This window comes from Stenella coeruleoalba (assembly GCF_951394435.1).
Source record: "Stenella coeruleoalba genome assembly, chromosome: 14".
NCBI lineage: Eukaryota > Metazoa > Chordata > Mammalia > Artiodactyla > Delphinidae > Stenella > Stenella coeruleoalba.
Genome location: NC_137160.1, coordinates 17,244,988 through 17,263,619, shown reverse-complemented (window position 1 = coordinate 17,263,619; position 18,632 = coordinate 17,244,988). Strand labels below are relative to the sequence as shown.

Genomic DNA, 18,632 nt, shown 5'->3' with positions numbered 1-18,632 from the left:
ACGAATCAATGCCCAGTGCTTATACTTCCCATGGATGTGAAGAAATGACACCCTTGTAGGCAAGTGTAGTCTCCTGTTATTCATAACAAGCTGTCCCTGGTTACTGAACTTGTTCACCCTGTAATTCCAAAAGGTCCTTGTGTTTTTGTGCCTGTGGTTTGGCAGGCTGATTTATTCGAATGCTGAGCATTGTGAACGAAACCTGTAACTTCTTTCATGGATTAGCTGGAGTCCCGGAATTCCTGTTTGCAAGTTCAGAGTCCAGCTCAAGGCCACTTGCCCCCTTTAGGGCATACAAAAGTCTTATTTGCATAGCGGAGGTGGGTAGAATTCCAGATTGAGTTTGAAAGCAGATAAGGTTATCGGTCTGAGGAGTCATCCCCAGTGGAAGAGGTGTGATTCCTGATGTTTTGTATCTTTGGAAGCAAAACCCAGGAGAAAGGCCTTATCTCTCAGTTCCACCCACCTGCCACCGGAAGACAAGAAAAACAGACCCTGCTCATCTTTTATCCTGACTAGCCATCCCATTCAGTTCTGTGGCAAAGGACCCTGCGGTAACAGAGCTGTAATTGGAGAGTTGGCATTCCATAAGCACTGCTTTAATACTAAAAAAAAGAAAAAAAAGTTCCAAAGATGTACTTTTTGTTGCATTGTTAATTAGCCTTTAAACATTTCAGAATTGAGTAGAATCTTCAAAGTCTTCAAGGTTTATCTTGTTTATCTCTGTCTTAGTCTACTGTACCAAAATACCACAGACAACTTATTAACAACAGAAATTTATTGCTCATGGTCTGGAGGCTGGAAGAGCTAGATCAGGGTGCCAGCCTGGTTGGGTGAAGGCCCTCTTCAAGGCTGCAGACTTCTCATTGTATCTTCACATGGTGGAAGGGGTTAGGGAGCTCTTTGGAACCTCTTTTATAAGGGCACTAATCATATTCAGAAGGGTTTTCTACCCTCATGACTTAAGCACCTCCCAAAGGCCCCACCTACTACTGTCATCATCTCTGGAAGTTAGAATTTCAACATATGAATTTGGGCGTGACAAATATTCAGTCTATAGCAATCTCTGTGCCTCAGATAATAGTGGGTATATCATAAGGTTATTGTGAGCCTTAAATAAGCTAATGCATATAGATGCTCAGAACAACTGGTCAATTGTGAATACTTGCTAATTTAGTTGAATCATTATTATTACTATTAATCGATTAATATTACCTTTGTAATTTCTCTGTACATAAGCAGGAGACTTGGCCTGAGTCACCAACTCTTCCATATTTTTTATATATCAAGAGTATTGCTTGGGACTTCCCTGGTGGTGCAGTGGTTAAGACTCCAAGCTCCCAATGCAGGGGGCCCGGGTTCAATCCCTGGTCGGGGAACTAGATCCCACATGCATGCCACAACTAAATTAACATGCTGCAACTAAGGAGCCCGCCTGCTGCAACTAAGACCCGGCACAACCAAATAAATAAAATACTTTTTTTTAAAAAAAGAGTATTGCTTGGCATTGTCATCAAGAGCGTGAGCTTCGGGGTTAGACAGATCCAGTTTAGGTCCCAGCTACACCACTTACTAGCTATGTGACCTCATGCAAGTCATTAACCTCAGAGAGCCTCAGTTGCTTCCCCTGTAGAATGGGGATCATGTTGGTGCTGACTAGATAGTTGGTGTGCGGGTTAAATGAGATACCATAGTGTTTAGCGCTGCACCTGGCACTTTTACATCTTATTTCCTTCATACCCAGGATAATCCCCTATTTCACGTGGACAGGTCTATCCTTCAGCATAATTTTTGTCACTTTCACCAGTGGCATTTGTGACGAGAGAGATTGCCAGACACAACATTGGTCTTTGGATGCTCTCCTTGCAAACTGGTCAAACATGCAGCAGTGTTATTCACTCCTGCCACCACTCCCTCTCCCCTCCACCCCCATGTCCTTTTAAGACTCTTAACAATTACAGGCATTTCGCTAAGCTCGTGCTTAGAACACGGAAGTCTGCTGTGCTCACAGTAGGTTCTGACTGCATGCTTACTGACTTATGCTGGGGTAAGGTCCATTTGGAGAGTGTGGTATGTGGTGAGCACAAACTCTACATTTGCTAGAATTGTACAGTTGTACATAGAAAAATTACAGCTCCGCCAGCAAGGCTCAGCTTATCTTATATCTGCATCATGATTGCAGGTTTGGGAGTCATTTCAGAAAGCTGTTTTCTCCCACGTCCAGGTAGCGATGAGGCAAAAAGTGCTGAGTACTGTTCCCTCTTTTCTGGTTTCAGTATGGCTGGACCCTGCCTCTTTCTCCTGTTCCCCAGATCCACCACTCACTGTGCGTTCATTTGGTTCTCATCTCACTCCCTGAAGGTTCCTGTTTTGGTTCATGCTATCATCTTTATTCCCAAAACCAGGAGGCTTAATATGCAAAGGAAGGAAGGAAAGAAGGGAGGAAGGAAAGAAGGGAGGGAGGAAAGAAAACCCACAGACACCTCGCTGTTGCTTTTCCTGAAGTAGCAACTTACCTGCTAATAGAAGATTTTGAAGCCGTGGGCTTCCTCTGAATTCTCAACACACGATTGTTGAGACTATTTAAACAGTCTCTAGAATCCTTTTCTGACCCCAAATTACTCCGAAGCGTTAATTGTCTTAGTGGTTTCATGGCCACATTATTTCATATTCATTAGTGTTTTCATGAAAAATGATAAAACTAATTAGAGCGGCTAGCGGTTAATTCACTTGGTGATTCGTTACTCTTTCCCCTCTTGGTGTTCTGCATGTGGTCATCTTGGAGAAGGCGTCCAAGGAGTAATTGCAGCTCTATTCCCTGAGTGATCGCCTAATGCCATTAGTTCTGATCCACAGGCACATCTTCAGCGGCTCTGATGGGGTCTGGTTACAGCTGCACCCTCGCCCCTGCCCTTTGGATGCAGGGAGAGAGGGGAGCCTGCACTCAGGACTGGTCCTCTGGAGGGGGTCCAGGGCAGCAGAGGGGGCCGAGTTCCCGGTGGGAGGTGAGCATCGCTTTAGCCTCTTCTGGACCGTGAGGTAAGGACAGGACAGTGCTCAGAGAAATCTGCCCTGAGAACTTGTACTCGGGAAGGAATAGGGAAAACAAATTTTCTTCGGTTTTAGCAGACGTGTGGCTAGGCACGGGCTAGACTCTGGAAGTCTGGTTCTCTCTCAGACCTCTGCTGGCCAGTTCTCTTCTTAAAATGTTTATTTGTCCCCACATCCATTGGGATGGCAGCTATCAAAAAGCCCAGGGAGTGTGCCAGCCTATGATAGCATCTGCAGCGACGCAGTCTATCTAGGAGCAGAATTTCTGGGTCATAGCGCATGCATATATTCAACTATATCAGATACTGCCAAACCGTCTTCTAACCTGTTAGGCGAATTTACCCTCCCACTGGCAGCCTGGGAGAGTTCCCATATCTTTGCCAGCAGTTGATATTGAGAGATTTTTACATTTAAGCCATTTAGGTGGATGTATAATGTTGTTGTTTTAAGTTTATAATTCCTGGATTACTAGTAACTTTGAGGGTCTTTTTATATAATTGTTGGAAATTTGGATTTCTTCTCCTGTAAAGTGCCTGTTCAAGTCTTTGCCTGTTTTCCTATTGGGATGTCTTGACTTCTTGTTGATTTCCAAAAGATTTTATATATTCTGAGTTCAGGCCCTTTATCAAACATATGTGCTGCAGATATCCATGGCTGTCCTCTCTCTCTCTCTCCCTCGCTCCACTCTCTTATTTGTGTCCTTTGATATACAGAAATTCTTAATTGTAATGTGCTCTAATATTTCAGTCTTTTTCCTTTGAGTTAGTTTTTTTCTTTTTTTTTTTCTTTTTTTTTTGTGGTATGCGGGCCTGTCACTGCTGTGGCCTCTCACGCTGTGGAGCACAGGCTCCGGATGCGCAGGCTCAGCGGTCATGGCTCACGGGCCCAGCCGCTCCGCGGCACGTGGGATCCTCCCGGACCGGGACACGAACCCGCGTCCCCTGCATCAGCAGGCGGACTCTCAACCACTGCGCCACCAGGGAAGCCCCTGAGTTAGTACTTTTTTTAGTCTTGTTTAAAAAACCTTTCTTGAGATTATGAAGATATTACCGTATATTATTTTCTGAAAGCTTTTGTTTTGCCATTTACACTAAGGTCTGTTATCCATACAGAACTTATTTTTTATGTATGACATGAAGTAGGGGGCCAAGAATTAAGCCCTGCCCCAATGCCTATCTAATTCCCCTAGCTCTGTTATTAGAAAGAATACCTTTCCTCGTGTTCTGACGTGCGAATCTTCTCATTAAATCCCATATCCATAGGTGTGTGGATCTGTTTGTAGGCTTTCTCTTCTGTTACACTGGTCTAGTTGTATGTATATCCTTGTCCCAATACTACACAATTAGAGTCTGATTAGAGGTCTTGATAGTTAAGACAGCAAGTCCTTCCATCTGCTCTTCTTCATCAAGAATAGCTTGACTAGGGCTTCCCTGGTGGCACAGTGGTTGAGAGTCCGCCTGCCGATGCAGGGGACGCGGGTTTGTGCCCCGATCCGGGAAGATCCCACATGCCGCAGAGCGGCTGGGCCCGTGAGCCATGGCTGCTGAGCCTGCGCATCCGGAGCCTGTGCTCCACAACGGGAGAGGCCACAACAGTGAGAGGCCCATGTACCGCAAAAAAAAAAAAAAAAAAAAAAAGAATAGCTTGACTAGGGAATTCCCTGGCGGTCCAGGGGTCAGGACTCTGCACTTCCACTGCAGGAAACCCAGGTTCCATCCCTGGTTGGGGAACTAGGATCCCACAAGCCATGCGGTGTGGCCAAAACAAACAAACAAAACCCCAAAAAGAATAGCTTGAACGTTCTTTGATTTTTCGCATCCTCACATTGATTGTATTTTTTTTTTTTAATTTACTTTTGGCTGCTTTGGGTCTCTGTTGCTGTGCGAGGGCTTTCTCTAGTTGTGGCGAGCGGGGGCTACTCTTCATTGCGGTGCGTGAGCTTCTCACTGCGGTGGCTTCTCTTGTTGTGGAGCACGGGCTCTTAACTCACAGGCTTCAGTAGTTGTGGCACATGGGCTCAGTAGTTGTGGCTTGCAGGCTCTAGAGCACAGGCTCAGTAGTTGTGGCGCACGGGCTTAGTTGCTCTGTGGCATGTGGAGTCTTCCCAGACCAGGGCTCGAACCTGTGTCCTCTGCATTGGCAGGCAGATTCTTAACCACTGTGCCACCAGGGAAGTCCTCACATAGATTTTAGAATCAGCTTGTCAAATCCCAAAAACTGAAAGGAAAGAAAGAAGAAAGAAAGGGAAGGAGAGAAATCTGCTGAGATTTTTATTAAAGATTTGGTTGGATCTATAGATCAACATGGAGAGAATTAAACTTTTTACAATATTGAGTCTTCCAATCCATTTATTTAGTACTTTTTAATTTCTCTAACAAAGTTTATAGTTCTCTTTGTCAAAGTTTTACATACCTATTGTTAGATTTATTTCTATGTACTTGATATTTTAATCCTATTATAAACGGTATCGTCTTCGTTTTCTGTTTGTTGTGTTATATAGAAATACAGTTGATTTTTGTCTATGGATCTGGAGTCTAGGAACCTTGCTAAATTCTCATATTCTTATCTGTGTATAATCTTGGATTTTCTATGGATGTTAATCAATATTGATGTTCGTATGTTCATCTTAAAACTGACCACCTTATTGAGCTTTCTTATTAGTTCTAATAATTTGAGTATTGAAGCTTTTGGGTTTTCTAGGTTAAAAAATCATATTAACTTATTTTTATGAGGGTTCTGTTTCTGCCTAGAGAAGCAAGATAGGGTAGCTGTTAGGTACAAGGAGTTTAGAATCTGACTACCTGAGTTTGAAACCCAACTCTATTACTTTCTATGTAATCTTAAGTAATTTGCTTAATCCTCTGTGACTCAGGATAATTAATTGTAAACCACCTCATAGGTTGATTTTAAAAATTGAATGAGTTAGTACAACTTCAAAAATGCCCATCAAATCATGAACACTCAGTTTATGTCAAATTTTGTCATTTTATCAATTAGTTTTATTCCTTTTAAAATTCCCACTTCTTATTGTTTTTTCTTATTTTATTGCTTTGGCTACTTTTACAGCATAATACTGAATGATACTGGTGCTTTCAGGCCTCACCTGAAACTTAACACATTGAAATGTTCCTTCTAGGTTTTTTTTTTTAGTTGTTTTGTTTTTCATAATTTGACATATATTTAATCATCTTTAAATGCACTTATGAATCCGGTATTAGATTCTGCAAGGGGGAGATAATTTTCCAGTAGAATTTCCTTTTTTCAAACTATGCTGTTTACATAATGATGAAAATCATTAATAATGGAATTATTTCTTTTTAAATACCATTGAAATCCTGTTGCAAAAGGAGGCACCAAACCTTCTACCTTCCTGAAGATTCATTGGTGTAGCCTTTCCAAAAACGTGCTGATTGTTAATGTAATGATACCCCTTTGGATGTTTGGGATATGTTCAGGAGTACTCATAGCCACACAGAGCTGTTGGCCAGTCCTTTTTTAGGACAGTATCACATTCTTGAGCTTTTAATTTTGCTATGTTCCAAGGAAGCTGGAGTATGTCTTCAGTTTTCTTTTCATAAAGAGTACACAGATATACTTTTTGAGTCATTATATAACTAAGAGTGCTTCCCTGCAGGAAAGACCACCTGAACTGCATAAATTCTAACATTACAACTATGGTATCAGTTTTGCTCTTAATTTCCTCCAATGCTATGTATTTCTTATTTTCCTGCAAGAATTTTTTTTGTCTTTCCCATCTCTTATCTTGTGTTTTCTTTATTACCTACTATTATTTATAGAGTTCTCTCTTGTTTTCTTCTTAATCATTTTCTGTTCCTGTTTCATAGAAGCCATCTCTTTTTGCATTATCTTGAGATACCAAATGACTCTCTAAAATGTTCTTTAAGTGTCTATAAGATATTTTCAGATGAATTTTCTCTGATTTCAGATGGTGGTCTGTTTTTCTGTTTTCCAGTGTTTTCCATCTCTTTCCTTTTGTCCTATGTATTCATACTCAAATGAGAAAAACCCAGTTAGGCCTGATATAATTAATAGGAAGGGTGTGTGTTGTCCTCACAGCCTCCTTTCTGGATGTTGGTGCACTCACCCTTGTAGACCTACACTAAATTGTCAATTGATACACCTAACCCAGCTCCTACAGTCTAACCAGTTTTCTTGTAATTTGGCCCTGCTGGACTGACATGGATCTCCTGCGTCCATTCCTCAGCTGCTGACAAGCTGGTCAAATGGTGTATGTGCATGAGTCCCCAAGATACCAAGTGCCAAACCTTCCTCTTGTCCTTACGCTCACCTGGAGCACTCTGTGGAAACTATACCTCCCAGGGTTCGATCTACCACTGGAGTCCCTCTTCTACCCACCCCACCATCAATTTTTTTGCCCAATTGTTTATTGAGAGTTGTGGTTCTCAATTAGTAGGTAGAAGGGAGTGGACAGCACTCTGGCTATTTCAAAAGGCATCACCTGTCAAGTTGAGTGATGGCTGCTTAATTTGAATTTCTGAACAGCTGGAGGACTCAGGTGTTATTTTTTCAATCCAATTCCATTGGCCTGTATTTAGGTGAGAATTCCTCAGAAATGCCCCCGTGCAGGTTGACGGCAGTCCTAGTGTTCAGTTTGGTGAGTTTTACCTTTTATTCCAGGTCTTCGAGATCATTTTAGTAGGAAGTTAGGAGAGGCTGTACTGGGTTCTCCTAACCGCTTTTAGTGAGATGTTCTATCCAGAATTAAATATTTGTTTTAGCAACTCACAACCTCCTGGATAGCTTGCCGAGTAGAGATATGCAGCAGATCTAAAGGTCTGTCTTTGCCAGGCTTCTTTGTAGGCAGAATAGATGACCAGGAATCGTGATTTCAAAGGCTGAGTGCTCCCTAAAGATTTATTCTAATAGCCAAGGGGGAAATAAAAACACCACTGAACTAGTAATAAGGGAATCTGGGTTCTCAGGGCTCAGTCACTGACTCCCTGTGGTCAGCGTTGGGCAAATCATGACGCCCCTAAGAGCCCCAGACTCCTTATATCTAAAATAAAGGATAGGACCAAATGGTCTCTAACATCCTGCCCTTCTAGGACTCGGTGGTTTTACCAGCTGTCCTGGAACATCTGCTGTTAGAAACCTGTTCCTTGGGGCTCCCCTTTTACTCCCAGAGTTTCTGCTGAAAGGGAAGCCGAGGAGGAGAACGCACATCCACGCTGGGTGAGCGAGCCCCAGCTACAGGCAGAACCTGCTGGGAGGGACAGTAGGAGGAGTGGGCAAGTCGGGTGCAGAGGACTGGTGACCCTCTTCTGGAGATCCGCCCTCTGGGGCCACACTGGGCCTCTATATAAGCAAGTTTCAGGCATCAAAGGACCCCATTTGATGAGTCCCCTTCAGTGACTTTGTATTGAAGGGAAAATAGGGATAGGAAATTAAACTTGTTTTCTTCAGAGGATATCTTTGAGGCAAGGGAACTGCGAATGGTGACCGGATGGCTGCCTCTCATGCGACAATAAATAGACCTGGGAGGTGCTGGTTTGTCACAACCAACGTGTTTATAACCCAACCCAAGTGAAGTCATGGGCAGCAGGGTTTTGAGGGAGCGGAGAGAGTTAGCACTTACCACCCGTGATTTCCAAATGGGAGGAAGAGGACACCACAGGGATACCCAGATGGGCAGAGACGTGCCCCAGGTCAGAAGTGAAGCTTCAGGTGGGGCTCAAGCGTTCCGGGCAATGCCAGGCTTCCTGGGGTTCCTGACTTTTCTGCACTTTGGATGCGACCCCTTCCAGAGCCTCCAGAATGAGGGGTGTGTGCTCACGCATGCGTGGTCCCCTGCTCTCTTGTTTTTTCTCCCTCCTCTCTCCTCTTTCCCTCCTGCTCTGGCATCTCCTGCCTGTGACATTTGCTCTAATAGGCCGGGCAGCAGCTACCTCACTGGCACATGGGTTGTTCAGCCCGGATCCTGTTGCCTTGTCTGTCCAGGATAATTTGCTAAATGGTTTAGAGGTTTTTCTCGCCACGGAAGGCCAGTTAGAAGGGAGTGAAAGGAGGGCTAAAACCCCAGGGACCGGGAATGACTCCAAATCCATTTGCGCAGGCAACTTCCCTGTCTCTGCTCTTGGCCACCCAAATGGACGCTGGTCTGGATGTCACTGGCTCTGCTGCCTGAGCGGATGGGCATCTGGTCTGTGAGAAAAGCCAGCTCCAACCTGGAGACAAAGCCATTAAGTTTCCCGTTTGACTCAGGCCAGGGATGTTTGGAGAAACAAGAGGGAAGTTGGAGTTTAGCTCTCAGGGGCCAAGTTCACCCTACCGGCTCTGTGACCATCTGGACCAAGGTGGCGCTCAGTAATAAGGTCAGGAATCAAAGAGAAGCAGGGAAAACTGTAAAGCATCTAACTGCAAACTACTTATAGTTTCCAAGTTTTAAATAGCACAAGATAATCAAATGATGATGAAAAGATCTTGTCCTTTGCAGCCCCTTCCCCTTCATCAAGCCCTCCCGCCTCCCCGGTGAGTGATTGGTGCGCCACCTTCTGGCCTTAGTGGCCAGTGCTCAGAGCCTGAGCCCCAAGTCCTGTGTGTCACACCCCTCCTCTCCAGGTCCCTGTAGCAGTGTGCCAGCACCTCTCCCTTTGCTGGCCCGAGGAGCCTGCATTGATGGCATTGTTCAGCACTGATGGCTTCCTGAACATTAAATATGTACTATCAGAGTATGTAACTCTTCTATTCTTGCTTCCCTATTTGAATGCAAGGGATGCTGTTATTATTTTAAAAGCTCTTGAATATGCAAATTAGTTCCAGAGGAAGGGAGCCTTCCTGGACGCCATCACTCCTTCCCATCCTGACAGTAACAAAGGGAAGTAAAAGGAGTTGATTTCCCTCTTCTTACCTCAAAACCCCACAGAATTCTCCGAACAAGGCTGGAGGTACAAATACGACCTTACTTTTGTGATTGATTTTTCCAGCATAACCCAGTTGGTTGCCTCAGTTGATCTTTCCAACCCGACTCCAGCCCCTGTGGGTGTGCCCTTGTTGCTGGAGAAGGTCACTCTCCCACTCTGCATAGCCCTTGGAAGACGGCAGCTTCAGGCTTTCCAGCTGAAAGCTGGAAACGATTCTCCTTCGGCATCGTTTTCAAACCCATATACTCGGAGGTTAAGTGACCACGCTGAAAAATGCACACCCCAATGACTTCCTTCCCCACCCCACCCGGTGCCCTGGCAGGATCACATTGAACAATTCAGGGAAAGTATTCACTGAATGCAAGGAGAGTAGAGCACGTCTGCATTATTTATTAGGGGCTAACAATACCCATCATATGTAGAATGTATTTGGACATAAATTAGTGATGTTAGGAAACACCAGGGGTCCAAAACCTATTAGGATCTCTGACACGTATGTAAAAACACATCACAGTCTTACCTTTTCTGCGAGGCTGGGAATTGGCTCTGAGACTGCTTCACCAGGAAGACAAAAATCTTTAACCTTTTGTTTGCTATAAGCCCTCTGGACACTTCATCTACCGTTGAGTAAGTCTTGGCAAATCATTTCAGACTATGAATTCTTAACCTCACTTTCTCACCCCCCTTCCTCTTTCTTCTTTCTCTATGATGGAAGGAAGGATATTGACATTTACTGAGCACCTACTGTGCACACCAGCATGACAGCTAGCCCCTTGATGTCCAGAGGGGTTTGCAATTAGTATCCCCACTTTATAGATGAGGAAACTGAGGCTCAAGGTCATGCAGCTGATAAGTGGCCAACGTGGAATTTGAAACCAGGTCATGACTTCAAGCTGAGACTTCTTACCCTACATGTGGCTCCCTGCCTGGGCAGGAAGGCAACAGCTGTTCTTTGCTTCTTTGTCAGCTGTATATCACCACAGGAATGCCACGTAACACAGAACCACAAAACCGGTGGCATAAAGCCATGAACGTTGATTTTTGCCCAGGAGTCTACGGGTCAGCTGGGCAGTTCTGCTGGTCCAGGCCACACTTGAGGGGTCTCAGCTGGGCTCACTGCAGTCAGCTGCTGGGGCAGCTGGGGTGGCCCAGGCTGGCCTGGGCTTGTCATGTGGCGGCCAGAGCTCCAAGAGCGTGAACAAAGCCCTCGGCTTCTCGAGGCCTGGGCTGTTCCTTCTGCCACGTTCAGTTGGCCAAAGCAAATCACCAGACCAGCCCAGATCCGAGAAAGACAGACGAACTCCATCCCGTGCTGGAGGGGAGCTGCAGAGTGACATTGCAGGAGATAGGGATGGTGGCACGAGAAGGATTGGGGCCAGTTTTGCAATTAGTCAGCCTCCCTTCCCACTGTGGGGCTGCCTTGCTTCCTTGGGGGCACCTGCTTCCTGGAAGCCTCAGCTCCCCCATCTCCAAGCCTGCGCTCAGAGCCGTGTCTCATTTGTACTGAGGACGTTGCACAGAATGACTGCGGAGGGGATTTAAACGGCCCTCTTCCAAAGGGGAAGGGGTGCAGTCAGTCTGGCAGGGGTTAAGCCTTCCACTGACTGGATTAAGCTGAAGCAGGAGGCTTTCAGCATCAGCCAGCACAGGAGGGGAGCCTGGGGGCGGGGCCGCCAGCCTGGGGACAGAAACCACACTGAGAAAGATTCTTCTAGGCCTACACCTGAGACTTTGGCACTTCTTCCAGATACCTCTTGGAGGGTGGCTTTCCGTTGCCCATCCTCGAGCATCTCTGGACATGGTATCATGTTCGTGGAGCCAGAGTTCCCCTCCTCTGCGGGGGCTCGGCCCCTCACCTCCCCAGGGCCTCTGCAAGGACCTCTCTTCGGCCTGTGTGTTTGTGGTTTCCAGGGAGGAGGGTTGGAAGGAAAGGTCCATTTCCACAGGACACCAGGGCTAACCGGTCGACACAGGAGGTGATGCTGGGCTGTGAGGGAGGAGAAGCATGGAGCTGGGGGGCAGGAGGGGGCAGGAAGGGGAGCACGGGGGCAGAAGAGGGAAGGGCTGCTGGATTCCTGGAGGACTGGGACAGGCCAGAAAGCTCATGAGAAGGAGACAACCAGCGGAGAGCAAACAAATCGGCAAGATCAGAGATGAGAGGACAAGCCAAAGGGGGCCGACGATTCCAGACCTCGACACCACGTTGTACCACGACTGCCCCGCTGCTAACTCACACTCGGCACCTACTCAGACCACCTTCACCAGCAGGTCATTCATGACCCCTGCGAGGCGGTCCTGGAGGTTAAAGACACAGAAGCTTCAAGTCCAGAAGGAAAGAAAAGCCCCGATTCCATTTCTCACCAAGGCAGGTGGGGCAAGTATCCCCCAAAAAGGCACCTGCCCAGCATGGGACTTGAGAGGCAGAGTGGGTTGTGTCTAACAGCTCGCAGATTAACAGCCAACGATGTCCTTCATTCTTCTGACCCCTCCAGGAGATGTCACTGAGGAAGACAGCATTTGTGCGGTACCAGGCAGAGGGAGAGGACCGTGGAGGGCAAATCCATCCGAAGGATGGAATGGACCCGTCAGTCATTTCTGGCCCAGTCACCCCAAGGGAGCGGGAGGCCCGGTGATCATACCCAGGTCACACGGCTAGTGAATGGCCGAGCCGAGTTTGAACTTAGGTGGGATGGAAACTGCCCTGCCCTCGTCCGTTTTAGTCTTCTCCCCTCATCAGTTGCCTCAAGAAAAATAAAACTACAAAGGCTTTTGTTTCAAGTCTGTAATTCATTTCCATGAGACATTTTCCTTTCCTGTCAGCTTGTTGAAGGAGCCCGAGGGGCCCTTCCGGTACTCGTAACTCTGTAGCAAATCATGAGATGGGGCCGGATCTCCAAAAACAAATGGGAGCGTTTCAGCCCAATACAGCAGAAGTTGTTCAACAGGGACCTGAATTCTTGGGGCAAAATCCCAGTAGCGTGGGTAGTTTCAGCTCCAGAGCAGGGAGGACCGAGGATTCGGGCCGGTGTTGGGTGCCTCTTACTTCCCCGGCCCCTCAGGACCGGGGGGGGGGGGGTGCTGGGAAGGGGTTTCCAGGCCAACGTCTCAGCCCTGACGCTAGTTGTGTCACCCTAAACAAGTCACTGAACCTTCACCACGTGCAGAATGGGAATCCACACCTCTGCCCCACGTTCCCGTCAAAGAGCCTGTGGAAAGTGCTGGGACTTCCCCGGCGGTGCAGTGGTTAAGACGCGCCAATGCAGGGGGCATGGGTTCGATCCCTGGTCAGGGAACTAAGATCCCGCATGCCACGGGGTACGGCAAAAAATTTAAAAATAAAATAAAAATAAAGAGAGAAAGTGCTCATGGGGGTCCAGACCTTGCCTGCCTCTCAGGCTCACCTCGCTGACCTCTAGCTCCCCACGTGAAACCGACAGCCCCAGATCCGACAGGAGCGCCGACGTTCTGTGACTCAAGCGTGAGGATGGAGTTATGGGCGGAGGGAGACGCGCAGAGGCCTTGAAGAGCTGAAGCCCCTGCGGCTGTGGGACCAGGCGTTAAAGCGAAGCGCGGTTCCGATGACCTGGATCTGCCTCGTAGATCCTGGATCTGCCTCGTAGAACTAGCTCCTTACCACCCCCCTTACCCTGCAGACATTTACAGCCGAGGTCGCTCCGCCCTCCCGCGCGTCTAGGCACGGGCCCTCCCAGAGGAGACCACAGCGAAAACCAGGCGGGCGGCGCAGAGGTGGCGGCCCTCCCCAGCTTTGCTTCTCCCTCTCAGCCTGCCTCCCTTCCCTCCCCGAGGCTCGGGCCCTAGCTTCCCACAGCTCTCCACCCCTAGCAGGCAAATACCAAAGACCTTTGTCCCAAGAAGGAAAATTAGGGGTGGGTGAAAATGAGGCTTTTCCATCAGAGAAACGACACAGTCACTGCCCTCTGGGGTCGGCGCCAGGGCCCTCCCCGGGGTGACGCACTGCTTTCCGTGGCCTCCTTAATATTATTTCTTGAGTCTCTGGTACCGCCCCTCACCCTGCCTCACCTGCCTGTGAGCCGCCTCCTGATGGGAATGACTTCTGGCTTTACAGCCTTGCCACGTGCCTGATGGGGCGCGCCTTCTTGCTGCCCCTGTGCGGGCACTGGACAGCGCTGTGGCCAGTTCCCCTGGGCTCCTGAGAATGCCCGGGAGCAGCCTGACCGTGTGCGGGGCAGAGAGAAAGGGCCAGTGGGAGAGAGAAGTTCTTCTTTCTCTCCTGGTTTAGGAAGATCAGCTCCAGGGAAGTGGCGCATGCTTGGAGATGCACTTTCGTCTCTGACCCTCTGAGGGTGGCCACCTGGGAAAAGGTGAATTGGCATCTCACGGTCTCGGGGAGGGCTTGTGCCTTGAACCAGGGCTTCCCTTCTTATTATTTCACCCTGGGAACCCAGTGGTTTGAAAAATTTGTCTACCCAGGACCCTACTTAGGCCGTAGCTGTCACCTCTGTTACTGATCACAGATACCTCTATCTGTGTATACCTGCGAGTCCCAGGTCCTGGTCCACGGGGGACAGGCAGCCTTCCCCATCTGAGCTGATACCGTTCCTGCCCCCAAAAGGAGGGAAAAGGCACTGTAGCCCCAGTAGGTAGCCTCATTGTGGGCAACAAATGATTTCTCCCTGTCTTTGAAATAGAAATGAGCCCTCAAACCTCCATGACCCACACAGGGACCACTTCCCCAGAAGAGGAAGGGAGATGGAGAATGAGGGATTTCTCTCTCTTCCCGTCAGGCAACACACACATCACCCCATGGTGCGCCCTCCCTGCTTCCTTCCTAGAAGAGGGAGGAGAAGCAGATCCCAGTGCCTGCGGGAGTCTGGGCTAACCTCTCACCCTCCTGGAGCAGAGTTTATCGTGAGTGGCAGGAACTCACTCCATCCACACCACTGATGAACAGTCTGTTGGGTTTCTAACACACATTCCTGGGCCGTAGGGAGCTACTTGACATTTCCCTAGCTGTTTTGAAATGGGCATTTGTAGCGTGTAATGTTCTAACACCAAAACCATTTACACTCTGACTGTGCCTCTGGGCAAAGCTAGCTCCACACCTTGTCTGAGAAATTCTGAGGTTCCCACCTTCCTGCCAGCTTCCAGACATCATTCAATCTGTCTACTTTTTCTTAGACTTTCAAAGCAGGCGTTTGCCCTCTTGTTTGTATTTTCCTTCAGCTCCTGACCAACTGCTTTTGTAAGAATCGTGAGGGGGCAACTGTCAGCTGTGAGGACTTGGGGCAGGTTATGTACCTGCAGCCTCATTATTTTGGGCTTTTGGACTTGCCGTACGTTGGCAGACCACAGGCTGCAGCTTTGCGTTTGTTGGTGTAGAGTCTGTTGTCTTTGGAGAGCTGTTGGGAAGGCATACACAGGATCTGATGATCTGTTCTCTCTCTGCAGGTTGCTGAACGTTAAACTTCTAACATTTGTTTCTTAAATCATATGTAGATATATCTTCAAATATAACCTGACAGGCCAACATGGACCTGAATCAATCTAAACTCCCTATTAAAAGTGCAAATACACCACCACACCAGTCAGAAGGACCATCATTAAAAAGTCTACAAATAATAAATGCTGGAGAGGGTGTGGAGAAAAGGGAACCCTCCTACACTGTTGCCGGGAATGTAAATTGGTACAGCCACTATGGAGAACAGTATGGAGGTTCCTGAGAAAACTAAAAATAGGACTTCCTGGCAGTCCAGTGGTTAAGACTCCACACTTCCAATGCAGGGGGTATGGGTTTGATCCCTGGTCGGGGACCTAGGATCCCCCGTGCCAAAAACGTAAAAAAAAAAAACTAAACTAAAAATAGAGCTACCATATGACCCTGAAACCCCACTCCTGGGCATATATCCAGAGAAAACTCTTAATTTGAAAAGATATATGCACCCCAATGTTCATAGCAGCACTATTTACCATAGCCAAGACGTGGAAGCAACATAAATATCCATTGACAGATTAATGGATAAAGAAGATGTGGTACACACACACACACACACACACACACACACACACACACACACACACAATGGAATACTACTCAGCCATAAAAAGAATGAAATAATGCCATCTGCAGCAACATGGATGGACCTAGAGATTATTATATTAAGTGAAGTAAGTCAGACAGAGAAAGACAAATATATGATATCACTTGTATGTGGAATCTAAAAAGTGATACAGATGAACTTATTTACAAACAAAAAATGGACTCACAGACGTAGAAAACAAACTTATGGTTACCAAAGGGGATAGCAGGGGATGGGGAGGGAGAAAGAAATTAGGAGTTTGGGATTAACATATGCACACTATATAAAATAAAGAACAAGGACCTACTGTACAGCACAGGGAACTATATTCAATATCTCCCCAGATTCCAGAACACTGCCCCTCCAGGTAAAATTCAGAATCTCGGGGGGGTAGAACCTCCGAGGCTGCCGTGCAGATAGAGTCCCTCTAAGGTGCCAATGGCGTGGGATGCCATTTCTATAGGAGAGAAAGATGGACAGACCCAAGGGCTGGATTCTTGCCCTGGGTCTGCAGCCAACTTGGAATGTGACCTCAGGTCAATCGCTTACACCCTCAGGTCTCCATTTATTTCATTTTAAAATGAGAATAATTCTGCTGTTTATCTTCCTCAGGATTGCTGGGGTTATACAGCCAGAGGGGAGGTGGGGAGGGAGCATTCACACACTTTGCCTCACGTAAGCCTCTACAGAGGTGAGCACCTTATTTCCATTATGCAGGTAAGGAAGACGGACATTGAAAGGTTAAGTCATTTACCGAGGTCCCAAGTCTTGTAGGTGAAGGAGCGCAGGTGAGAGAATCCAGGCATCTGGTTCCAGAACATTCCATCCCATCAGGGTGCTCCTCTGAGATTTTAGAAATCAGGTAAATGCTCGCTAGTCAAACCGAGGCATAGGGGCTAGCAGCAGCAGCATGACCTGGGAGCTCGTTAGAAATGCAGGTTCTCAGGCCCCGCCTGGGTTGACTGCCTCAGAATCTGCATTTGAGCAAGCTTCCCAATGATCCCTGTGCACCTTGAACTTTAGAAGCATTGTTGTAGAGGATTGCACTGGAGAGAGGAAGTCTACAGATGAGGTTATGGTAACTATCCAAACATCCAACAGAAGTGTAAGATCCTCCCAGGGATAATCAAAGAAGAAATCATTACCGGGAAATTCCTGTGGGAGAAGGGTGACTGTAAGCCGTTTCAGCCCTTTCTCTCTGAGTTCCCATTTCGGGGGAAATGCCCCTTATCTGAAAACGTCCAAACCTCCCAAGAGAATGGGGTTTGGGATGGAAACATACTGTTTTTATAGGTGTGTATGTGTGTGTTGTGTTTAATTTACAAAGGTAATATGTTTACTTTTAGAAACGAGAGAAGGAAAAGTCAGGAAGAGAGGGTTCCGCAAAGCTGACGTAGCCCAGCAGTGTTCCTTTTTGAGGGTTCTCCCGTTCCTGCCCTTTTTATCATGGCTCTTCACTTATTTCAGGAGTGATCCTTCATGGCGGATAGCATCCACCAGGGAGGATGGCCAGTTGGGTAGGGGGAAGTTCAGCTTCCAGAATATCTTTGCTATGAGTGTTGGTCCTTAGGTTAAATCCGAAGACCCATCCGTTTGAAGGATGTTCCCCTGATACTCAAACTGCAGCCAGCGGCCCCACTATACCAAATGCTCCCTGCAGAATACAAAGAGTAGAAAATGGCCTGACCCAAAGCTCAGAAGCGAAACTCACAAATCAGGGCTTTGAGAAGTATGAAAAGGCTTCCAGACAGCACTCCAGACGACTGCCAGCCTTAGGGGAATGTCAGTTGAGTACAAAGAAATTCTCAACCTGGAGCCAGAATGTCCAGTAGGATTTGATCCAGGGAAGGATGCTCAAAGCCGGCCCTCTGCTCCCTCCTCGCCTTTCCTGGATTAGCTCTGTTGAGGCGGCACAAAACCCCTGGATGAGCTGTGGTTTCTGTCCAGTGATTTTAACACATGTTCCCATGTTTAAATTTGTGATTTGTATGCACAATATTATTTAGCCCTTAAAAGTTACTTTTCTGGGCTTCCCTGGTGGTGTAGTGGTTGAGAGTCCGCCTGCCGATGCAGGGGACACAGGTTCGTGCCCCGGTCCGGGAAGATCCCGCATGCCGCAGAGCAGCTGGGCCCGTGAGCCATGGCCGCTGAGCCTGCGCGTCCGGAGCCTGTGCTCCGCAACGGGAGAGGCCACAACAGTGAGAGGCCCGCGTACTGCAAAAAAAAAAAAAAAAAAAGTTACTTTTCTGAGACCCAATCTGTCTGTGAAGTGTGCAAATTCCTGAAAGAGTCAAGACACCGCTTGTCATCAGCATCCCAAGCATTCATTTATGTCCGTGGCTCCAGAAAGAGCCAGTCGGAAATATCACACAGACCTGATCCCTGCCTTCTAGAAACTTGTAGGGTAAGGCAGAGGTAGTGACACATAAATTAATGTCCTGGCTGCACGTGGCACCCCAGATGTGGATGCCCATCTACTGAATCAGAGACTCTGCATCTACTAATTGACACATCTAGGGCCCTAAAATAATCCACTGTAAATTTGGGTTCTTTTGCCAACCTCAGCCCTGGTCTTCTTATACTGGCTTTACTTCCAACCAGCCAAATTACAACTGGTTAA

At 47.4% G+C, this 18,632-nt stretch overlaps 1 protein-coding gene across 1 annotated transcript in view; it reads left to right on the top strand.

The window, feature by feature from the left end:
* ONECUT2 (one cut homeobox 2) overlaps positions 1-18,632 on the top strand; it is a gene marked incomplete at its 5' end in the record, with an annotated part of 52,736 nt that overhangs the window by 20,158 nt on the left and 13,946 nt on the right. The gene's annotated exons all lie outside the window — the stretch shown is intronic.